This window comes from Xenia sp. Carnegie-2017, unplaced genomic scaffold (genome assembly GCF_021976095.1).
Source record: "Xenia sp. Carnegie-2017 unplaced genomic scaffold, XeniaSp_v1 HiC_scaffold_20, whole genome shotgun sequence".
In the NCBI taxonomy this organism is placed as follows: domain Eukaryota; kingdom Metazoa; phylum Cnidaria; class Anthozoa; order Malacalcyonacea; family Xeniidae; genus Xenia; species Xenia sp. Carnegie-2017.
In genome coordinates, this window is record NW_025813483.1 from 5,082,669 (window position 1) to 5,103,785 (window position 21,117).

Sequence of the window (21,117 nt, forward strand, 5' to 3'; positions counted from 1 at the left end):
TGCTTTCCAAACTGAAATTTTTCAAGAGGGTGAAAAATTTATGGATGAATTGTAAATGCTTGGCAAAGACGATCTCGCGAGCGACATTTCAGTCATTGATGTTCAAAAGAAAGCCAACATTGTTTTGAGTTTTATCAGCAGAAATTTACATCCAAAATCGTAAGTAAAGGACAAGTGAAGTGTATGCATGAATGTAAAATATCAAAGTCAATTTATGCGAGTATGTGATGCGATTTATGTCAATATGGCGTATGGTAAGCAGATTGATGCTTCTAAAATTGTTCTTGCCGAAAGACTTTTAGCTATGATTTCTTTAATGCTTGGGAATCGTGGCCGTTATATGGCAGCGAAATCCTACATTTCTGCAAATATATTTCAATGGACAAAAAATCTGTAGCCATAAGGTGCCATACTATTATTTACTTTATCGTAAACAAATGTTTGGGGCTTTTCAGTTTATGATCATTGATCATTCAATTATTAGACAGTTATACTCCATATTGTTTAAGATTTGAGAAAACTAACATTGATTACATGAGAAGCTGTTTACTATAACCTGTGATTTTGAGTCTTATGATCCATGAAGCTTTTATTTTGACAATTTGACTGGAATGGTATTAAACCTGAGTATTTCACATACATGAAATGTTGTCCCATGTCACATATTGTCCCCTTTTCTAACTGAACACCTCATGTAGAGATGTAAAGGTGTGTTAATCTACGGCTCATACCAGATTGTTTGCCATAAATTCCAAAGGGCTATTGATGTATGAAAAGCATTTTCTATAAAGTAAAAATGTCTTCCTATGTATGCAGATAAACCTTGAAATTTGGCAAAACAGCAAAGTATTTTCATGATCACTAGGTAATTTTTCTGATGATCATTATAATTTCTAAACTAAATTATTTTAGATTTACATTTAAACAAGCTTTGATCATATGAAAAGATATTTATCATAACCAGTAAGCATGACACATGAACCATTTTAACATTCATGTAATTATATAATTAAAGACATGTTGGTTACATTCTGTTTGTATTTGATAATACAATGCTACTAGTGATTGCTATATAGCACACCTTGCAGAAGATAATAGTCTAGTGAAATGCCTAATAAACATTTATGGCATTAAGCTGTCCTTAACTGCAAATTTTCACTCTGATAATTTTGCTTAATCTTTGGCAGAAAAAATTTTGAGTTTTTCTCAAAGGTGAATTTGCTGGCACTGATGTGGAGATGGGTAAAGTTACAATAAACTTGCATGGTTTGAAGTCTGAGCTTTTCTATATCTATGAATTGTCCCTTGTAGTACCAAATTTCTAACTTAACTCATATTACATAGAGGTTTGAATGGGGGTCTCTAGGGGGTCTATGCCTGACAACTTGGTAGAAATTTTAAAGAATATATCTGTTTTGAATAGCATTATTGTAAAATAAATTTACGTTCCTAGACATGCTAATGAGCCATATATTTGGCATGATAATGAGCCTAAATATTTGGCAAAACATTCAAGTATTGTTCACTTTTTTTTTTTTGAAAAAACGTAAGAAAAATGTGTTGTTTTTACGCAAAAACGATGCCCACAAAATACATTTTGTATTGCTCGAAAACGCTGAAAATGGCATTTTCAAGACTCTGAAATTCAAAATTTCTCAGGGGAGAATGCCTCAGACCCCCCCAGGTGCGAAGCGCCTCCGACGTTTTATGACTGATGTTTGAAAAATCCTAGATCCGCCCCTGACTGAAAAGCATCAAAATCTTAAACTACGCAATTATTTATTACATCATTAAGGCAGAGTAAAGCAAAAGTTACCTTAAGGCATGTTAAAGGGTCCAATCGTGGTTTCGGCTGTGTCGTTAAACATATGCGACAATTGCAATTTTCTTGAAAACAATTTATTATTCTATCGCATTTCATTTTCATACGTTCGGATCCCCATTTGCAGATTGTCCTGACGCCAATGACTAACAAACGCTTCATTCTGGATATAATCAATATCAGGAAAATAAATAACCCAAATTATACAGCAAAAGACCTTAATTATCAATTGACATCCAGCTTTAAAACATGAAATCTGACTTGGTTTCTCTACTTCTTTTTTTTCCTCACTTTTTTTCTTTCCTTCTTCTTCTTCCATGAGCAAAGATAAACGCGACGACATTATCAAGGTCTGTTTTCAATAAAAAATCCATCACTATGGCAATACTGTTATGTTAACATTCTCCTGCACATGACTTGCAATCTATACGTATTCCCAGTATGTCTTCCATGTCTGAGTAAATGTTTGACTGTCTGAGGCAAATTATGCGGAATGGAAAAATATTGAACTGAATGCTAATAAAGCAGCCAAAGTGGCGAATGTAACTGAAATGTCTTGTGCATAAGCGCATAAAATTATTAATTTTTTTTCCAAATTTTGCCTTTTCTGCCTTCAAACATTATAGCTATTTTTACGAGGAGTAGATATATGTTAATGTAGCAAAATATTTTGTTTCTCGTCAAAGCTTATCAACTTTATGCATTTGACGAATTTCGTTCCGTTTCAACTATCCTATGTCGAAAAGACGTACAAGAAGAATTTGAGGGAAACCTGTGTTGCGGATATCTCCCCTCTTCGTGAAAAAAGTGTTAAAAACACATGAATGTGAGTTGATTGAAGAATGGACATGAATGTGACAAAAACTTTAACTTGAGACTGTCGTCTATACACATGTCTTATGTCAGATTTCTTTATATATTAAACCATTCAAATATTCATTCATTATACTGCACTGAAGATGGCATAAGTTTCCAAAACATGTTTGCAATAAAAATTTAAAAAAGTTATCGTTTACGTTAAATGCATCAATTTCAATCAAAGCTATTACGAAATTATAAAAATTGATTCTACAACGTCATCAGCACGTCACTACGGAGTCACATGAGAAGTGCGCGCCGCTTGTCGATCAGTACCTGCGTGTTCGTTGATCAGAGAGGAACAAATACACACTTAAGTTATATAACCCTAACACTTTAGAAGAGGACAGGTAACGAATTCTGAGTATAACCATATTTTCGAATTCTCCTTATTTCAACATTTGCCATTTTAGCAGGTATGACTAACATTGAAGAAACACCTAATGACATAGAAGACATATCAGCAGGCAAACAACAGCCTGATACTCAAACTATTACTGAAGAGCTAGCTGAACTGAAATCAATGATACGTATAATGTAGCAGCACATCAAACAAGGGATGATACAAACTTTACTCTACAACCCGACGTTGAGGAAACCTTTAATAGCCGATAAAACGGCGCCAATCAAACTCTACTTCGACGGACAGTGAAGACGATATCCGTCAGGAGAAAACAGAAAATCTAAATCTTACAAATCAGTTAATGATACTACACCTGAAAACAACTCGAATGAAAATGACAAAATAAGCGTTTGCGCTGATGAACTCGACGATGATAATATCTCTGAGCTTATTGACAATGATAAACAGAAACAAAGCGAGTTCAACCGATGACACACTTCAACAGCTAGCTGAACATTTGACGATCGAAGCCCACAGGGGATGACATATTAAACCACATCTTGCAACCATTGTCGAGAAAGTTTGCAGAAAAAACTTGCTCTTGACAAACTTAAGTCAATCCAAGACAAATACAAACACCTGCCAATTGCCCTTCTGTATGTTCCATCACAGTTAACCCCGAAAACATGAGGCAAACTGACATTCTATCAAAGAGCAGACCAAAACATATCAAATATACAGAAGCAGGACGAAAAACAAATCTTATTCCAATTCAAACAGCGCACCCTCTGAGCACAACAAAGGCAAACGATCTTGACATTAAAGAGCTGTTAAGTCAACAAGTCAACTTAATAGCAATGCTGGGACACACCAGCCATGAACTGATAAGTGCTCGCAGGAATAAAATAAAATTTTTTCTAAAACCAGAATATGCTCCCATCCGCTCAAATAACGGCGAACGCAGCAAATTTCTTTGGGATGACTTACCGTAAAGATTGCAAGAAGCAAAAGAAAAGAGCAATGTAAGTCAGGTAGTCAAATACAATCAACCTCGATCAACCCCATCTCGCCTATATAATCAAAAAATTAAGATAAACGATATTAGCGCCAACATGGATCAAATTATGAAGGTGGAGTGAAGTCGAATTTTCACAAGCGCGGGAAATCATACTTCCCAAAGAAAAATGTGAAACGACAAACACACAAGAAAAAATTCACCAATTACAACATATGAAAAATACATCGGTAAGCAAATGGGAAAATTTTATTCCAAAGTTAAAGAAACCTCTTAATTACTTTTATGACAGCTACAAAGAGGCAGAATAACAAATCACTTTTCCGCATGGACCGATATTACATCCGACAAAGAGATCTTGTCTAATGTAAAAGGTATGCCAATCAATCTGTCGGAAAACGCCTTACCAACATCACTTTTGCCCAACAAACTTCAATGAAATTGAATTGTTGCAAAATAGAAACTGAGACTTATAGAATGATAAAATTGCTAAAACATAATAGAAACTGTACAACACGAACCAGATGAAATTCTCAATATTTTCACTAAAATGAAAAAAGACGGCACACATAGGGTCATACTAGATCTTAAAGTTTTAATAATTTTTGTCTTATTTCCATTTCAAAATGGACTCACTAACTACGATCACTGCTTGTTGAACAAAACCGTGCCACATGTAGTATTGACCTCAAAGACGCCTACTACTCCAATCCCCATAAAATACACTGACAGGAAATACCTGAGATTCTACTGGAAGGGTGTTTTATGTCAATTTACGTGCTTGCTAAAAACCTTCTCTAGTGGACCACGGAAGTTCACTAAAACTCTAAAACCCCTTTAGCTACATTACACTCAAAAGAGCACATCATCTCGACATCTGGATGATTTCTATTTACAAGGAAAACTTACGATGCATGTCAGAACAATGTGATACGTACAGTGACATTATTCTTAGTGCATCCAAAAAATTGATATTTATCCCTTCCCGGAAATTAGTAACACTAGATTTGAAATTAACTCCGTCACAATGACTGTGAAATTAACAAAAGCAAAGGTCTGGGCAATAAAAACAGATTGTATAAAATTTATAGAAAAGGCGAAATGGGAGTAAAAATTAAAGACACGGCCAAAATAGTGGGTAAACTATCAAGCTTTCTGGTGTGTTACATGGACCCTTAAACTACAGAAATTTAGATAGGGACAAACATCTGCACTAACTCTAAGTAAGGGAAACTTCGACACATATATGATGGTTTCTGCTGATGCTTTGTTAAACTACATTCGTGGTCGAATAATGTGATGAATGCCATTAATCCCATTTCTTAAGGGAACCGTCGCTTACTATTACGACAGACGCTTCAACAAAGGTTGGGGGGCAGGATCGCAAGGCATTAGCAAAAGAGGCCTATGGTCACACCTAGAGATAAAAAAACGCATAAATTACTTAGAGTTGCTTGCTTCCTACCAAGGACTACAAACATTTTCCCACCCCCAACGCAATGCACACATCCGTCTTATGATTGACAATACTTCAGCACTGAGCATCATAAACAATATGGGAACTAGCCACTCTGAACGTTGCAGCAATCTGACAAAATCATTATGGGAATGCTGTATTGCCCGGCAACTTTGGGTCAATGCGGCACACATTACATGGAAAAATAACTTAATTGCTGATTTTGAATCTCGACGAAATGTGCGAGCCTCTAAATGAATGCTTGATAAAAAATATGTGCATGATGCTTGTAAAGAGCTCGAATTTAAGCCGGACATTGATTTATTTGCATGAAGAATCAACAAACAATTCAAGAAATTTGTTTCTTACAGACCAGATCCGGAAGCGTTATTTGTAGATGGTTTTAGCATAACTTGGTCAGAACATTCATTCTATGCTTTTCCACCTTTCAGTATCATAGCCAGCGTTCTACAGAAAATAAGGAGCGACAAAGCGCGAGAAATATATGTGATGCCAAAATGGCCAACTCAACCCTGGTATCCTATAGCTCTTACAATGCTAGAGAAGCCACCAATGGAACTAAAAGCATCACCGAGTCTCCTCATACTACCCAGTCATCCAACAGAAGTACACCCTTTTCAAGAAACTCACATTGATTGTCTGCCTTTTATCAGAGAAAAAGTAGGAAACCAAAATCTTTCACGGGCTGCTCAAGACATTATCATATCATCATGGAGAAAAGGTACTTTAAACAAAACCGCACCTACCTATTACGCTGGCAGGAGTTTTGTTGATGTAAGGGATTATCGTTATACAGCCCTGAATGGCGAATGCCATTGAATTCTAACTGAAATGCACAAATCACTAGGATACAGAGCCATAAACACGGCAAGATCTGCACTTTCTTCAATAATACTACCTACTACAGGTGTTACGTTTGGCAAAGACCCCTTAGTTTGCTGGTTTTTGAAAGGGGTGTTTGAACTTAAAGCATGCCTTCCAAAATATACCCCCATATGGGATACTAACACCGTTCTTAGTTACTTAAAAACATTTGATTCTACGAAGGAGATGGCATTAAAAGATGTCACAACAAATCCGGCAACTCTACTCTGTTTACTAACAGGACAGCAATGCCAGACTATACAAAAAATTAACTTAAATTTCATACAATTTTAAGATGAAGAATGTACGATCACGATTAGTGAAATACTTAAACACACAAAGGCACGTAAACACCAACAACCTATAAGATTACAAAGCTACCCAACAGATAAAAAACTCTGCATTATACAGTACCTTAGACAATACATAACCCGTACTGAAACTTTAAGGGGACTTCATCAGTTTCACCAAACCTTGCAGTCCAGTGACCAAAGACACCATTGCCAGATGGGTCAAATTAACTTTGGAAAAGTCTGTAATCAACACCAAGAAATTTACATGCCACAGTACTCGGGCTGCCTCAACTTCATATGCTAAAACACCTGGACTAAACATGAGATAAATCATTCTATCAGTGGGATGGTCAAATGCTACCATGTTTGCAAAGTACTATGAAAAATATGATGATACAGACACTTTTGGTAAAGTGGTACTAGACAGGACAGAGAACAATGAAACTTTGCATACTACTAACAAAATTTTACCATAAGTTAACTTTTATGAGGTTCTGTTAAATACACCTAAAGTGGGTACTTTACTAATATCTCTCTCGAACTGAGTCTCTCTATAATACATAATTGATTGATGACATTGCATCAAACATATCAATTTCATCCGCAGCCGCAGAACTTTGAAATCTCATGTGACTCCGTAGTGACGTGACTGAAGACGTTGTAGAATTTTAATTAACGAGACTTACCTGTAAGTTGATGCTTGATTGGAATTCTACTAGTCATCATTCAGGAGGAAGGAGTCACATTCTGCGTTACCCATCCTCCAGTGACTTCTTCGATTCCTTAATTTCTGCAACTGCCTCGTTGAAAAACTCGATCGACAAGGACGCGCGCTTCTCATGTGACTCCTTCTGTTCCTGAATGATGAGACTAGTAGAGTTGCAAGCAAACATCAACTTATAGGTAAGTCTTGTTTAATTTAAACAATCAGCTATTAGCCGTCTTGAAAATAACACCAAGTAAATTTGAAGTAAAGAAAATGCGTTTAAGACGTCGAATTTAATTAGAATATCGTAGTTCAAATCAAAAACGCCATAATTTCTGTTAACAATACAATACAAATTGCGTAGCATTGAAAAAAGCAGCATTTTGTGATGGTGTTACATTACACATGCTCATTTTAAATATCATGTGAAAATAGTCATGCCAATGAGGTTGAGAACGATATCAAGAACTATTCAGACTGAAGTCAAATTGTTTCATTGTACATTATAAATGCAGAAGCTTTCAATATTTTGTATGGAATAATAAAGTCATCCATATTTTGACATAAACTGCTTTTTGTGTCTTTTTTACGTCTTACTTTCAACAATTCGAGTAAAATCATTTTGTAAAACGCTAAAAAATCTCAAACAAGATTCCCACCGAATATTTCTTACGACGTTATTAGCCATATTGAAAACTGCGTCACCTACAATTAATTTTCGTTTGCTCGATCTCTGTCAGCATTTTTCAATTTTAGCTATAAGGGTGTCTCAAAAAGCACATCTTTGATGACATTTACAATCTCACATTATGAATCTGACAACCCTATAAAGAGCGTAAACGCAGTTGAACACAATAATTTATACGTATTTAAGCTAAGTTATTTTGTATCTTATCTTTACTTCAAGCTGTTTCTTTTAGATTGATCTTTTTAAGAAAACAGTTTTTGGCTTTTGCTTGCCAGCTTCTGAGCTTCAGAAGTACGACTAAAGTTGACAATAGTTCTCATTTACGACATTTTTTAACAAAGTGTCTATATTCACTGCTGCGAAAACGGACTTTGGTAGGCTGTATAATTTACAGTAGTGTTACGAAAAACTTAAATAATGAAAAAATTCGATATTACTACAACTTTAAAAGGCTTGTGTAGTTTAGTGTAAGTGTTATGGATTTGGTAAGATGCGATATCGGGTTTGAAACTAACTTCCGCCATCATATTTTGTTAAAAATGATAAATATTTATTTCTTCATAAAATGAACTTTATCTTTAATTTTTTTCCAATAAAATAATATAGCTATGAAAAACCTCTTTAAGAGAAAATTTTCTGTATTTCATTTATCATTTGTGTATTTCTGTATTTGTGTACTTATTATTTGTGTATAATACATTTGTAATTTCTATATATTGCTGTGTTCATGTTATACAAACTATGGTATAAAGTATTAAACACGCTGCAATAAAAGTACATATTAACCAACCTTAATAAACTTAAAATTTGATTTCTTTTATTTTCTTATTTGGGTACAGAAAATGAGGACGCAAGTTTAGTGATCTTGATTTGACAAACCCTTTTGGAAAAATGAAACTGCGCAATATTGTCATTCCATTCTCCACGTCGTTACAGATGGTTGATTCAATGATTCTATATAGGTCATCAAAATTTAACAACAGCGAAGCGCAATGTTCTTAATATTAACTTAAATTAAGTTTAATCAAAGAGCAATTATGTACACACAATTTTGAAGTAAATAGTTTGAGCCCGGACTGTCGTAATATGTTTGGAAATGTCCTTTAGAAAAAGTTAACCCACCTTCAGCACTTTGGTATGTGTTAAACTCTAAATTATCAATCAGACAAAGATACAGTTTTGAAATTTTTAAAGACAATAGTGTTTATAGTCTTTGGAATTTTATGTTGCTTGATGCATTTATTAAAAAAGTAAGCAAGTGCAAGCTCCTGGACGTTTTTGACAAAAATTGGGCTCTTTCACAAATCACCATTGAGACTTGAGTATGAATGTTTTAGCCCAACATTTTTGGTTAGCTACTTTGTGTTGTATGTTTGATCAAGTATAGTATTGTCGATGTTTATGTAAAATTAGTCATTATGTAAAAGTGCAAAGGGTATTTGACAAGGGAACTTTTGATTAAACTGCCAGTAAAATCGTAAGAAAAGCAAATAATTAGGAGTAAACAATCTTTGGGATACAAGATTCTAGCACTTTCAGGGCATTTTAAAATATTGAACTATATAACTACTGAGACATTTACCCCACTAAACTTTCCCCTGTACTGAACCTCGATCGTGATATACTGGTAGAATGGCTCTATTTCTAACCACAAAGATTGCTTTTGGTAATGAAATATAACACATTATTATTGAAATTACTTCAAAGAAATATACTTAACGGTGTGATAGGCTAGTTAATAATTTCACAAGACCTCAGCATAAATGAACTATGACTTGTGAAAATTGTATCAGAATGATCTTACATACATAAATAATACACGAAGTACTTAAGAGTCAATATTCAAATGAATGTTTATTCAAAATTGCGTGGAAAACAAAATACTAACATCTAATATAAACAGGTTTTGAAGTTAAGAATGTGTTCGTATCAATGTTACATTTAAAATATGAATTATGATAACAATTATGTCAGATAGCTAATTTGGCTGCCTTTGTCCAATACTAGAATGATGCTGGAAAATTAATAATGATTTATAAGTGATGAGTTTAAATTAGAAATTGGTTCATAAAAACTTGATGTCAATCTTAATACACAGTCTTCTACAGAGTTTATTACTGATAGTAAAGACTATGTCTCCCATATTTCGGAGCTGTCATATTTGAACAGATTTTAAAGACTTCCTCAGTCATATTCAAAAATAAATGCAAAACAGTATAAATCATGTTGCAAATATTCAATATGTTGGTATAGCCATAGCCATGTAAATTTTGTATATTATATAATATAGTTAACTATACTACGTAGTTAGTAACAGTTTTGTGTTGAGAAACTACTTTGCTTAATAAATATATATGAAATGAGAATAAACACCTTTTAACTGAAGTTAATTTTATATTTGTTTTGACAATGGGCCATTACACTCAACCCCACTGAGTTTCGTTGGAATCTTTTCTGATGATTCGAAACAGTTCCTCTTATTTTTCAAAAAATAAAAGCTGAACGCCGTAGCCATCTCAAAACTATAAAAGTTATTCATTAGAAATGCATCCATTGTTGTTGACCATTTTACCCATTAATTTACCTTTTCTTCTATAACTTGGTAAAAGAGTCAATCCCGTTCCATCAGTTAAAGATATTTGGTTTAATTTAGACAGTCCCTGTATTGTCAGAATTAGTGGTGACCACTTGAGTTCTTTAATAAATGAGCAGCTATCTCAAGCGCGGATTTAGATAACAGATGCTGTGTAAAAAATAATGTAGATATATTCCAAAAATTTGCAGCAGTAATTCATTTGACCAACCTGATCCACATTGACTTCGACTGTGTATTTTTGTAAAAACGTTAAAGAAAACACTGTCTCTATTGTCAAAAAATATGACTTTTAAATCTAGATAGATCAGAATTTATTAGTGCAAAATGTTAAAAGTTAGTTATTAAGATTCCAATATTATTCTATTCATCCAAGCAGGCCATAAGGATTAATTTGTTAAGAATGAAAATACAGAATTAAGTTTTAAATTTAAATACTATGATGGATTATGAGCTGAGTACTTCATCCGGGAAAGATAGACACAGGGGCTTTTTCCTTAACATATCAGCGGGTGGAACAAGTTTCTGCATTCAACATGTGATATAATATTAGGTAAATTCCAGAACCTTAATTCCCACCAAATTCTGTCTGACCAAAAGCTGAGCTCCATTGTATTGTCTGGGGCATGTATACAGTTATTTGAACTTAAAAATTATGCGCGGGGGTGAAAGACTCGTGTTTTAATGCATGCTTTATAGTGGAAAAGCTGGTACACCTTAGCAAATGATTTTTATAGGATAAAATTTGAGAGCTTGAGAAGTTGGTAATAAACTTTCATGAAATTATAATAACAAGAGCTGAGAAATATCAGATCTAAAAAGAAAAAAAATCAATGATGCAGCTTTTCTGTAGACCATATAAGTATATTAAGAGTGATAAACAGTTTTCATATTTTTTACTCATGTGACGTGACGTTTAAGACATTTTATGACTACCTTTTCGTGTATATAAATCTACAATGTATAAGTGTTAGATTTTCCACTTACAAAACCATAATACTGGTAAAACTTTACAGGCATTGCTCCAAGAGGAGATAAAATTTGATATTTGTTTCAGAACTATTTGGTGTACAGGAAACCATCCTGTTGTTGAAATTTCAATTCTTGATCACTTAGCTAATTCTACAGTTACATTATTTTTATATTTTGGTTTTAGAGGTCACATTCCAAGGCAAACAAAGCTTATAACAAAGATATGTAATAAATGCATTTAGATGACAAAGTTTTATCCTGTCGTGGGCAAAGGTTAGTGACAGAGCATTGAAATTATAAAGATAGGTCAAGTTCTTCGTTTTATTCGTGAATTAACGTTTTTAAACGAGAATTTAAAAGAGAGTTTCCGCCGTAAAATTGGGTAGGTGTAAAACGCGGAAACAGAATAATAGCGCGGACCGGTACAAGCGGAATAGAAGGTAAAACGCGAATAGAGAGTAATAAATGCTGTATATGGTAAATAATTATAAATATACATAAGTGTAGATTTTAAGTATGACTTGCACTTTCCCACTATTTGAAAGTTGCTTTCCCAGCAACAAAGTGTTGTATTTTAAAAGTATGGGATCTGAATTTTACAACAGGAAAATCTCTTTGATCTAGCCTCGTTACATCCGAGTAGATGTAATTAACGTTGAATGTAGTATTTATTTTTCGACGTATACTAATAAACATTACTACAGCATCCTACAACGCCATGGCAGATTTTTTGCGTTTATTAACGGAGAAATGCATGTTCTAATTCTGTTGTCTCAAAGAACATATTCAGGCTTGCATAATTATATGCACAAAGACTTTCATGGTGAACTTAGCATCAACTTTATTATAATAACAAATTTATTTGATAATAAACAATAAAGTGTTTAATGGAAGTGCGATGTTTTCAATGGTGAGAAAAGAGAAATCTAACTTGTGGATAACTGTGTTTTATTTACATGAAAAATTGGCAAGAACTTATCTTTTAAAATAGTTGATGACGAATGAAATGTCGTCCATTTAAATAAATGTAACACACTTACGTAACTTGTACTGGTTAAAATAATATACAACTGGTTGTGATATTTGTTGTTACTTTTCTCTAGTAACTTCTTCTAAAAGAATATACATTCCAGTATTCTGTGTCCTGCAAATAATATTTAATTTTTGAAGAAAAATACTTAAAGGACACATGCAAGCTGGGAAGACAACTTTATTTTATTGTAATGCCTTATAGCGTAAAAATAAGACGTACCAAGTTTCAAAGTCGTCCGCGAAATATTTAAAAAGATATTTAGGGTTATAATCGGTAAAAACACGATATTCGATTACCATTGCTAAAACGCCGTGAGATTGCTTAAGTCTGGGAACTGGGAAAGAGACGTAATAGTTACATAAACAAGCTTCGTTCTCATCGTTCTACGATTTGCACGCAATTCTTGCACGGCTTTCGGTAATTTGCTATTACTGTTTTTATTTAACAAAATTAATGGATTCTTCTGAAGAAGAAGCCGATTATGATATTGTCGTCAATAAATGAGGTACAACCTTACATGTTTGAGCCTTGGCCAACGCGGAAGGTGGTCATAGTAATGACAATTCTTCGTCATCGGAAAGCGAAGATGAATACATCCACAGAATTGGAAATGTTGGAATGGTTAGTTGCATTTTATTGATGCTTCATTGTTTTTCCCAAAGCAGAAGGAATGTTTTATCTTTTAGGTGTGCGAGTGTGGCTTTTGTGTGGTCATGAGTACAGGACGGGAAAGTATATGTTGCCAAGAGGTAAACAACACTGATCCTCTGATACATGGCGATCATATTTGCATCACACAAGAGGAAGAGTTTGCAGTATGTACTAAACGAAGCTGTCTTTAAAACAGCTATGGTCGTGTACACACATGACATTGGACCTATGCCTGAGAGTGAAGAAAACGAGTAAATATTACCTAGGTGTAATTACGTGTATGTCGACAAGTGTATAATGCCGATAAGTATCTTAGACAAAATTTTGTATCGTTCAGAGCATTACGCTACACGGCGTACCGACAGTGGACGGCTTGAGTGCATGGCAGGTTGGGAAAAAAGTACCGACTACCCATACCTGTGGACAAAATCCGAGCTTCTTCTGCCTTCTGAGAATACAAAGGATTTGAATATGCTCAACACTACTGAATGGTAGGGCTTATGGCGTATGACAAAGTCTGTTCATTTGTAATTATGTTTATTTCATGTGGACGTTATTTCTTTTTATTTATTAAAGCGAGATTTATGTTGCTTAATGGCTTCAGCTTTGTTGATTTTTGATTTGTGGTGAGTCAATGGGACAGGTATTTCTTTCACTCCAGCGATATCAAGAGCTTTGGAGAGTGTTGATTAATGCGTCTGCAGTACAAAACTTCTTTCATCAAGTCCTTAACATATCCTGAAAAGCAAATCATTATTTATGTTGGCTTTGCATTGCACTTTGAGAAAAGGTAAGTTTATTTTTCTGTGCTAACCATAAGTGCCATTAACTTTCACTGGTTTGATGACACCTTGTCCTTCTTTGACTTTGAATGCTTCACTCTCCAAATCAATGCCTCTTCTGTTTGCCCATCATTTCGTTTTCTGAGGTTTATTTCCATTCTCATTGAAATGAAGAGCAGCAATAAAACAATCTACAAATGAATGTTAAGTTTATGTTTACAACTATTGCAACTTATTGCTTTTGCAATGACTTTTAAGTAATCATACACATTGGCAAATATATTACCTTGCTTCCATTGATCTGTAGAAAAAAATGAGTATGTTTTATGCAAAAGAATCACCACTGGTGGAAACCTTCGATGGATGAAGTCTGCTTCTGATAACTGAGTCCAATATCTCTCATGAGATACTTGACTCAATAATCGAAGACGCTCAACATGCTTTGAACCTAAGATCAGAAGTTAGTTAACAAAAGAAAAGAATGTTGATGTTACTTTGAAATTTATATTTTACATAATACCTTTTTATCCACATTCTAGGCTCTAACATATCATGTTCACATTTTGGGAATACATCACTATGTCCCTCATGGATGTCACATATATGATTGAGAACTGACAACCACTTTGCCTTGACAAGTTCTTTCATCACCATTGCTGGAAGCAGCATTACCAGTATACAGTTGAAATTGATTGGGCCTAATTGACAATAATTTGTAAACCACTTTTTTGATGCTGCTAAATTTTCTTTTTGATTCCTGTTGATTTTGATTGTTGATGAAATGTAAAAGGTTGGTTTGTTATGACAATCTATACCTTTTGCTACATGCCATACATCAAAGTAGTGCTCGATTTTTGGTCTTTGTTTTGACATGGTGATTATATAGCTAGTTTTGATAAATGTAAAACAAATATTGCTGACTATAACTATAATATTCAATTCTTGCCTTCGTCTCTTCAAATGCAGTTCTAACATTTGTTGGCTGCTTCCTTTTAGGATGCTAAACTTGTGGGTTCCAAAGAGTATTCAAAAAATCGTGGGTACAGCATCCTTCTTAAGGCGAAGCCGTCCTGCTGTCCATCCCACTGATTGCATCGCTTCAAAATTTTGCACGAAGCACGAACTCTCGAAATGTTGTGAACAATTTTACTTTTGTTGGCTTCCAATTTTGCGTCGGATTTTTTCAATCCAAATATCTCGCATACGCTTATTTTCGGGAACGAAAAAGAAACCTTTTGTTGGTGTTTCGTGGTTCTGAAGAACCGTTTTACACTAAATGCGGCACAATAAACCATATTTCTAATGCTAAATTGTCGCGTTGTTAAGAAGTTACCAATATATTTTACCTAGCGCGCAAATTGACTGCGTTAAGCGAATGTCAACTATTACGTCACAACGACATCGGTATTGTCGCTACTCGTCGGGTATTTTCAATACGTTATCAGTAAAGCATCAACTTTAAACCTCCATATCTTCAAAAAATATTTATCCTTTGAGTCTCAAACTTATTAAACTTTAGTTGGAGCTATACTTTCATGTAAAGTACAAATATAACAACTGAATTTTATGTTGCATGTGTCCTTTAACGCATTTGTAAGTATCTGAAAATAATTAATTGTATTTCCTGCTCATATATTTGATTCGTATATTGTGTGAGTATTTGCTGTAATTTGAGATCATGTAAATTGCACAAAAAAATATTTGTAAATTGTAAGACTGAAAGAAATTTGCTCATTTTGCTTTCTGCCGTGAGCGAAATGAATCAACCAATAAATAATTTACGGTAAATACACTAATCTGATTAAATACAAGTATACTGCTCTTACTAAGTTTAAGTTTTTCTTAAGTACCGTATGCACGAACGAAATATAATTGAAATTGGTGATTGCCTGCTGCTTTTGCATTTGTCTTGTCTCCTGAGCTTTTAGTTATGACTATTTTCATGACTTATTTACAGCATTGCTCCAAGAAGAGATGTAATTCGATATTTGTTTCAGAACTATTTGGGGTACAAAGAAGCCTTTAGAAACCATTTTGCCTTTAGACCGGAATTTTGCAACAGGAAAATTTTTAATCTGCCTCGTTACATCGAAGTAGATATTGTAATTAACATTGAATGTAGCATTTATTTTTGACGCATACTAATAAGTAAATACTGAATAATGCATTCTCACAACGCTAGTGGCAGATTTTGCGTTTACAACGGAGAAATGCATGTTCTAACCTCCTGTTGACAATCCTATAAAGAGCGTAAACGCATTTAACGTTTAACACAATAATTTACGTATTTAAGCCAAGTTATTTTGTATCTATCTTTATTTCAAGCTGTTTGTTTTAGATTTATTTTTAGGGAAACATTTTTGGCTTTTGCTTGCCAGCTTCTGAGCTTCCGAAGTACGACTAAAGTTGACAATAGTTCTCATTTTCGACATTTTTAACAAAGTGTCTATATTCACTGGCTGCGAAAACGGACTTTGTAGGCTGTATAATTTATAACTAGTGTTATGAAAACTTAAATAATGAAAAAAAATTTGATATTACTGCAAATTTAAAAGGCTTCTGTAGTTTTATGTGTATGTTAATGAAACTAACTTCCGCCATCATATTTTGTTAAAATGATAAATATATATTTCTTTATAAATGAACTTTATCTTTAAATTTTTTCATAAAACAATATAGCTAGGAAAAATCTCTTTATGAGAAAATATCTGTATTTCATTTATTACTTGTGTACTTCTGTATTTTGTGCATTATACACTTGTGAATCTTTATATTATTTATTACTGGCGTTATACATAATGGTATAAAGTATTAAAACAAGCAATAAAAGTACATATTAACCAACCTTAATAATCTTAAAATTTGACTTTCTTCTTTTATTTTCTTATTTGGTGGAGAACATTGACTCAAGTCTAGTGATCTTGATTTGACAAATATCTTTTGGAAATGAAACTGCCTAATTTCCTCATTCCAATTTTCCTGTCGTTACAGATGGTTGGTTCAATGATTTTATTATCCTTCATCAAAATTTAACAACAGCGAGCGCAATTTTTTACTGTTAACTTAAATGAAGTTTAATGAAAGAGCAATTATGTACACCATCTTTTAAAGTGAATAGTTTGAGCCCGGACTGTCGTAATATGTTTGGAGATGTCCTTAGAAAAGGTTAACCCAACTTCAGCACTTTGGTATGTGTTAAACTCTAAATTAAATAAATGGTTGGAACCCGGGAGCATCGTTACGTTTGTAAAATGATGAACGTCCGGTTAATAAAACCTGAGAAGGAGTGTTTGTTGTTGTTGATCGACGTTCTGATAACCTTAGCGGTAGTCATCTTCAGAATATAAACGTCAGGTTAGCCGTATTTGTTATCCGGTTCTTACGTCATTGTATTGTGTGTACAGGAAAATGTATATTGTCATTGTGAATTAGTGTGAAGCAACATTTTATTTTTAGTTGTGATGTGTGATTTAGGTGAATTGTTTTAGTTGTAATGTAAGTGTCAGTTGTGTGCATTGTCATAGAATTAGTGTGGAAGTGTAAGGTTTTAGTTGATCGTTTGTTTGTATTGTGAATAAGTCGTTTGTAAGGTGCCGGTAATTAAGATCTGTTCAGGTGGGCTTGTTCCAAGTTGGTATACCAACTTTTAATGTAAGCCGTTGTCATAGTCAGTGCAGTAAGTAATGCATTTTTCCGAGTCCCAGTCAATGTTGTGCTTTGTGATTCGGTGATGTTCGGCAACGTGGATTAATTTTGTCTTGTTTCAGCAGCTCGTTTGTCTGAGGTCTGCGTTTAAGTTCCTGGCAGTTTCCGATATAGGAGGCGGCAGTCGGAAAGCAGTCGAACCCAACGAAACGAACAACTCAGGTGACAACAGCAACGACACCTTACATCAAAGGTACGTCTGAGACTGGTCTTGCACTTACGACCATACAACATACGTATCGCACATAAACCAATCACAACGTTACGACAAGTACTGGAAGTACCATAAGGGACAAAGAAAAATCCAACGAACGACAAGGTGCATTCTACAAAAATAAACTGTCTGACTGCCACGCCTCCAATATCGGGGAAACTACAGGAACTTAAACATAAGACTTACTCAAAACAAACGAGCTGCTAAGAAACAAGACAAAATCTAACACATTGCCGAACATCACCGAATCGCAAAGCACAACATTGACTGGGACTCGGCAAAATGCATTACTTACAGCACTGACTATAGACAATTTTATTTACATTAAAAAGTTGGTATACCAACTTGAACAAACCCACCTGAACAGATCACAGCAATTACCGGCATTTTACAAACGACTTATTCACAATACAAACAAAACGATCAACTAAAACATTACACTTCACACTAATTCACAATGACAATACACAACTGACAATCTACACATTACAACTAAAAAAAAACAATCTCACCTAAATCACACATCACAACTAAAAATAAATATTTAACTTCATACCTAATTCACAATGACAATACACATTTCCTGTACATAAATACAATGACGTAAGAACCAGATAACAAATACGGCTAACCTGGCGTTTACTCCTCATTTGACTCTAAGATGATTACCGCTAAGGTTGTTGAAACGCCAGTCAACAACAATGCACAGTCCTTTTCAGGACTTTATTAACCTGACGATAATCATTTACAAACATGATACTCTAAATTATAAATCAGACAAAGCAGTTTTGAAATATTTAAAGATAATAGTGTTTTTAGTATTTGGAATTTTATGTTGCTTGATGCATTTATAAAAAAATAAGCAAGTAAGCTCCTGGAAGTTTTTGTAAAATTGCGCTCTTTCACAAATCACCATTGAGAATTGAGAATGAACGTTTTAGCCTAGATTTTTCTTTAGCTACTTGTGTTGTATGTTTGATTAAGTATTGTATTGTCCATGTTTATGTAAAATTAGTCATTATGTAAAAGTGCAAAGGGTATTCGATGGAGCTTTCATAAAACTGCCAGTAAAATCGTAAAAAGCAAATAGTTAGGAGTAAACAAACTCTGGTATACAAAGTTCTGGTTCTTTCAGGCCATTTTGAACTATAGAACTATATAACTACTTGGGACATTTACCCCAGTACACTTTCCGTAGTGAACATTGATCGTGATATACTGTTAGAATGGATCGATTTCTAACCACAAAGGATGGCTTTTAGTTATGAAATATAACACATTATTATTGAAATTACTCGAAGAAATGTAATTAGCCATAGATTAATTAAAATTGTAAGACCTCAGCATAAATGAACTATTGACTCGTAAAATTTTGTCAGAATGATCTTACATAAGCATAAATAATACACGAAGTACATAATAGTCAATATTCAAATGAATGTTTATTCAAAATTGCGTGGAAAACAAAGTACTAACATCTAATATAAACAGGTTTTGAAGTTAAGAATGTAAGTTGTTCGTATCAATTTTACATTTAAAAAATATGAATTAAGATAACAATTATGTCAGATGAGCTAATTTGGCTGCGCTTTGTCATACTAGAATGATGCTGGAAAATTAATAATGATTTATAAGTGATGAGCTTAAATTAGAATTGGTTCATAATCAACTTGAAGTCAATCCTTAATGCAAAAACTCTACAGAGTTGATTACTGATAGTAGAGACCATTTTACCCATATTTTCGAGCTGTCATATTTGACAGATTGTTAAAGATTTCTGGCAGTCATATTCAAAAATAAATATAAACAGTATAAATCATGTTGCTAATATTCAATATGTTTGTATAGCCACAGTCATGTAATTTTTCTATACCATATAATATAATTAACTATACTATAGTGTTAGTAACAGTTTTTCTGTTGAGAAATTATTTTTGTTTAATAAATATATATGAAATGAGAATAAACACCTGTTAATTTTATTTTTTTGTTTGGATATAATACATAGCCATTTAAACCCCACTGAGCTCTTTGGAATATTTCTGATGATTCGAAACAGTTCCTCTCCATTTTTCAAAGAAATAAAAGCTTGACGCCGTATAGCCATCTCAAAACTAAAAGTTATTCATTAGATAAAGACACCTTTTTGCCCAATAATTTACTCATCTCTATAGCTTGGTATAAAAAGTCATCCAAAGGAAGTAAAGGTAAAATCATTGGAAGAGAAAAGTACAGAAGCTTATGGAAAAGATGAAATCTTTGGAAACGAAAATACGAGAAAATATGGTGAAAAAGAAAAAGAGAAGGAGCTTGCCAATGGTATCGGTTATACAGTTGTAAGCGTTAGTTCCAAATGAATTAGCATGCTTTGATTGACTTTAAACACATACTTAGCGATCCATTAGAAAAAAATTCTAAAGTTCTAAAGCAAACAGAAAATATACAAATGTCTCATGACATATAATGTACATACCTTTTACTAACCTCTCTTTGCTCGGTCTTTATCGAGAATTAATGGGCTGGAAAAATACATGAAATATACACAGACAATAACGTAGCGAGTTTGGTCGCGCAATGTGAATTACAGAAGATTGTCATTTTTTCTTTAGAAATCTATTTTCCATGTAGTGAATGAACGCAGACATATTGTACATAGCACGAAATAACTTGCGAACTGGCTACACATCTACATTTCAAAACCACTCTTAATGTACAAAGACTGACAATGTAGAGCACGAAATTATGGAAATTATGTTCCACATTTCTTTAAGTACAACCGTTATAAATCATGTCAACCATCAAACCATACCTCTCAGGTGAAAGTCGATAGGAGAAAAGATTTTCTGCCTCGTTGTCAGTCAGACTTGTTTCGTGGGCTAATTTTTCACAAAACTTGGTACGAATGTTTTCCTGGATAATTCTTTACAAGATTTAACGCAAGTTAAATGTAAATCTGGGTCCAAATTTTAGTATGTCTCCGACTAAATGCAAGGCTATGTCATGTTTCATGTGAAAGAACACATATCAAACTAACTGAAACGACTAATCTGACAGTTTGCATTTCACACAGAAGAATGGCAGACAGCAAAAAACTTGATTTT